Below are 5193 nucleotides of genomic sequence, written 5' to 3' on the forward strand. Positions count from 1 at the left end.
GAGCAATAGCCTTAGGTCCTGGAATGCACATGCAAAACATGCCAAAACTACACACGAAAAGAGAATCAGCATCCACACTATATAGAGGTCAAAAACTCATAAATAGGGGCGCCTGGGTGGCGCAGTCGGTTAAGCGTCCGACTTCAGCCAGGTCACGATCTCGCAGTCCGTGAGTTCGAGCCCCGCGTCAGGCTCTGGGCTGATGGCTCGGAGCCTGGAGCCTGTTTCCGATTCTGTGTCTCCCTCTCTCTCTGCCCCTCCCCCGTTCATGCTCTGTCTCTCTCTGTCCCAAAAATAAATAAACGTTGAAAAAAAAAATTAAAAAAAAACAAAAAACTCATAAATATAAGGGAAGCTATGGGGAGAAAGAACGATCTTTGAGATCCTAAATCCAAGGGCACTGGGAAATATTTATATTCATGGCATAAATAAACGTTTTTAATGTAGTCAAAAGTAGAAAAGGCCAATGTATACGATGCAGGTTAAACCAGGACTGAGTTAAAAGAGCATATTTCAAATTTAAGTTAGGAATTTGGAAATTTCCTGAGATAGTCCCAATTTCATGTAATTTACTCTTTTTAGCAAAGGTGGTTTATTAAAAGTACAATAACGTGACTTAATTTTTATACTTTCATAGGATTTTTATATAAGTAAATTCACAAATTTGGGGGAAAAATCCTTTTATCAGACTAAGAGTTGGAAGTCCCCCGATACTCATTTCCTTTAGGGGCCATAGCAGCTAGAACCCAAATAAACAGGAAGAAAACTTAATACCCTCTATACACAATAAAGCTAATTCTTTTAGCATTAATGCTTCCATGAGTGGTGAGGCTGGCGCTGGCTATTTGAGTTGGAGAGCAAAAACAAACAGCAAGTGAAACTGCCAAGGAGGGAAGGCGTTTGCAAGAGAAGGATTTATGTGAAGGTGGTCAAAATACAACTTCCAATTATATATAAATAAGTTCTGGGGAGGGCCTTCGGGGTGGCTCAGTCAGTTGAGCATCCAACTTCGACTCAGGTCGTGATCTCACGGTTAGTGAGTTCGAGCCCCGCATCCGGCTCTCTGCTGTCACCACAGAGTTTGCTTCAGATCCTCTGTCCCTCCCCTACTTGCGTGCACATGAGCACTCTCCCTCTCTCTCAAAAATAAAGAAACATTAAAAAAAAAAGTTCTGGGGATGTAATGTCCAGCATGCTGATTATAGTTAACAACACTGTATTGTATATTTCAAAGCTGTTAAGAGAGTACATCTTAAAAGTTCTTGTCATAAGAAAAAGATTACAACTGTGTGAGGTTATGGATGTTAACCAAATTTATTGTGGTAATCATTTTGCAATATATACATACAACAAATGTATGTATATACAACTAAAACTTCTATGATGTTCTATGCCAATTATATCTCAATAAAACTGGAAAAATTAAAACTAAAAGGGACAGTCATCATGCATTCAATATATGTTGTTACTATACACTTTTTGAAAAGATTTTCAAAATAGTTATAATTTTAAATTTTGCTCAGAATAAAACATTCAGTTTGTTCTTATGGGAACAACAAAAAAGAGGATTCATAAAATTCATGTGACAAAGAATAAACTCTATAGCTGGTTCTGTGGTTGTGGAAATGCAGAAAGTTGAAAGTCCTGCTTTTTTTTTTTTAATTTTTTTTCAACATTTATTTTTGAGACAGAGAGAGACAAAGCATGAATGGGGGAGGGTCAGAGAGAGGGAGACACAGAATCTGAAACAGGCTCCAGGCTCTGAGCTGTCAGCACAGAGCCCGACGCGGCGCTCGAACTCACGGACCGAGAGATCATGACCTGAGCCGAAGTCGGACACTTAACCGACTGAGCCACCCAGGCACCCCAAAAGTCCTGCTTCTAAAAAGTTCCCCTTTCCTGGGGCGCCTGAGTGGCTCAACTGGTTAAGCATCTGATTCTTGATTTCAGCTCAGGTCCTGATCGCACGGTTCCTGAGACTGAGCCCCACGACGGACTCCATGCGGAGCGTGGAGCCTGCTTTGGATTCTCTCTCTCCCTCTCTTTCTGCCTCTCCCCCCCTCTCAAAATATATAAATAAACATTTTTTTAAATAAAAAATAAAAAGCTCCCCTTTCAGATAAATTTTGTGATAATTTCATATTCTTCACATGAACTGTGCATCCACTCCAGAACTCTGAAACCTCCCAGATGCATCACAAATTAGGTCAATTCAGATTGTGTGTTGTGAGAACTTACTGATTTTTTTAAAGAGAGTATATAGAAATTGTGCTACTGTGATATTTTTTAAAACCTTAATCCTGAAAATACCACTTGGACTCCTAATGCGTAAGGAACATAATTTTTCAATATTAAAAACTATATTGATATAATTTATTAAATGGTTAAAGGAGAAATAACATGACTATCTAGTTAAATAAATTGACCAAATCTTATGTATATTCTATTAAAACCTTAATAATAGAATTCTGTATATATAATTGTTCTTAATATATTTAAAAAAGCTCTATCTCAAATCAACAGCTATTATGCTTCCTGGTGAACCTATAAGCATTCCTGTTATGTGCAGGGACAATTTACTATTATTTTGTTATAGTCTATAACTAAGAGAGATAATAGGAAAGATAAAAATACACCTAGAACCTACTATATCTCAAGTTCTCCATTAAGATCTTTTTCTGGGGCGCCTGGCTGGCTCAGTCGGTTGGGCGTCCGACTTCGGCTCAGGTCACGATCTCGCGGTCCATGAGTTCGAGACCCGCGTTGGGCTCTGGGCTGATGGATCAGAGCCTGGAGCCTGCTTCCGATTCTGTATCTCCCTCTCTCTCTGCCCCTCCCCCATTCATGCTCTGTCTCTCTCTGTCTCAAAAATGAATAAACATTAAAAAAAAAATTAAAAAAAATCTTTTTCTGGATTACTCATCTCATTGAATCTTCGCATTTTTATGAGATAAACACCAAGTCATTGATGAAAAAGGAAACTGAGAATAAGGAAATTTAACTTAGAGTTGTTAGTAGTCAGGATTCAACACCAGCTAGTCTGACTCCAAAGCCTGGTTCTTAATTATTGCACTACTAATTTAATCAACAAATGTATATTGAGTGTTTACCACAGGTCTGGCCTATGGGTACTAGAGATACAGTAGTATATAAAAGAGATCAAATTCCCTGCTCTTGTGGAGCTTACAATATAGAAATAAAAATTTCAAACACTGATTTTGGAAAGAAAGGCAAAATTATTATCAGTTCACGATATAAAGAAGACCTATACATTTCAAATGCATAATTATAAGAAGTAAGAACTTTCAGTCACTGAATAGTTTCAAGGAAATTTACAAGCCAATTTATTTCCTGTATTCAAGCAACAATACACTGGGAAAATAGAATACTAATTTCTATTTATTAACAGCAGAAAAAGGAGAAAATATTCATGTAACTTATTCATGTAGAATTTTCCAAGGACTTATATAAAGAAAATCTTAAAGGAATGAATTTCATCAAAGAAGATAAGTAAATGAATATTTCCCTCTAAACTTTCTGTTAATTTTTTCAAACTTTGGATTGAAATGTAGTTTAGTCCCAATGAAAATACTAATAGTAAACTTTTTGGGGTGCCTGGGTGGCTCAGTCGGTTAAGTGTCGAACTTTGGCTCAGGTCATGATCTCGCGGTTTGTGAGTTCGAGCCCCGCATCGGGCTATGCTGACAGCTCAGGGCCTGGAGCCTGCTTCAGATTCTGGGTCTCCCTCTCTCTCAGTCCCTCCCCCCTGCCTGTGTGTGTGTCTCTCTCTCAAGAAATAAATAAACATCAAAAAAAATTTTACAAAATACTAACAGTAAACTTTTTGTTACATGTCAAAATTATATAAAACCTCGTGTGAAAATGTACACAATGACAGAGGCATTCTGAAAAATGAGAGACACGATAGTATTACCTTTACTAGGTAGTAAATATTTCATAAAACTACTGTAACAAACCACGTTGGAACTGGTAAGTGAATAATAGATTATTAAACCATAATAGAAAATTAAGAAATAGGCTTACAAAAGAAAACTGAAAGTTTGATAAAGGTAACAATTCAAATGAGTACAAAAAAGATGGATTAATCAAAAATCTTGGGGGTAACTGGATAACTGTTACAGTCATGTACGGATACATAACAAACTACCCTAACACAAATGGATAACCATCACCATTTTGTTTTATCTTGTGATCTTGGGGGTCAGGAATTTGAGTAGGATTTGGCTGGGTGATTATTTTGCTGCACGTGGCAATGACTATGTCACTTAGTGGTATTCAGCCAGCAGCTGAGCCAGTCTTGCGTGTCCAAGAGAGCTTCACTCACACGTCGGACACTTCAGCAGAGAAAACTACAAGACTGGGCTCCTCTTGGCTGCTCTTTCTCAGGTAACCTCAGGACCTCTCCATACAACTTCTTTATCAAGCCCATGACAACCTAGGGCTTCGAGAAACCAACATAGAAATTAACACTGCCATCAAATCCTAAGTCTGGAACTGACAAGCATCATTTCTGCTGTACTCAACTGGCCAAGGCAATCACGAAGCCAGATCAAATTCAAGAGGAGGGGAAATAAAGTCCATGTCTCACTGGACTCACAAATTTGTGGATGTCTTTAATCTTCCACACTAGCTAGCTAAAATCAAAACCAAAACAACAAAGCTATAGACCACCCTCCCTCCTCACATCAAAATAAATACAGAGAAACCAAAGATTTAAATGGAAATGAATGAAGCAATCACTAAAAGAAAATGGATGAAATTGTAATATTAATTTATTGTAATTGAAATAGCAATCCATGGTGTTAAAGGAATCCAAAAAGTTTGCTAAATTTAACTTCTTTAAAATTTTTTTTTAATCTCTTCTCGGCCTTTTGGCTAAGATCAAGTGTAAAAAAAATATTTTTTTACACTTATTTATTTTTTGAGACAGAACACAAGTTGGGGAGGGGCAGAGAGAGAAGGAGACACAGAATCCAAAGCAGGCTCCAGGCTGTCAGCAAAGAGCCAGACACGGGGCTTGAACTCACAAAGTGTGAGGTCATGACCTGAGCTGAAGTCAAACGCTTAACCAACGGAGCCACCCAGGCGCCCCACTAAATTTGACTTCTTATAACATTCTTAAGCTTCTAGGTGGCAAAAAAAAGAAAAATGCCATCAGAAAATTCATAAGAC

At 37.9% G+C, this 5193-nt stretch overlaps 1 pseudogene; it reads left to right on the forward strand.

Moving 5' to 3' along the window:
- Positions 1-4876: 4876 nt before the first annotated feature.
- LOC124502845 (uncharacterized) lies at positions 4877-4958 on the forward strand (annotated as a pseudogene).
- Positions 4959-5193: the final 235 nt, after the last annotated feature.

This window comes from Lynx rufus, unplaced genomic scaffold (assembly GCF_022079265.1).
Source record: "Lynx rufus isolate CCGP_SWC_20201006 ecotype Redwood Valley unplaced genomic scaffold, mLynRuf1.p SCAF_7, whole genome shotgun sequence".
NCBI classification, from domain to species: Eukaryota; Metazoa; Chordata; class Mammalia; order Carnivora; family Felidae; genus Lynx; species Lynx rufus.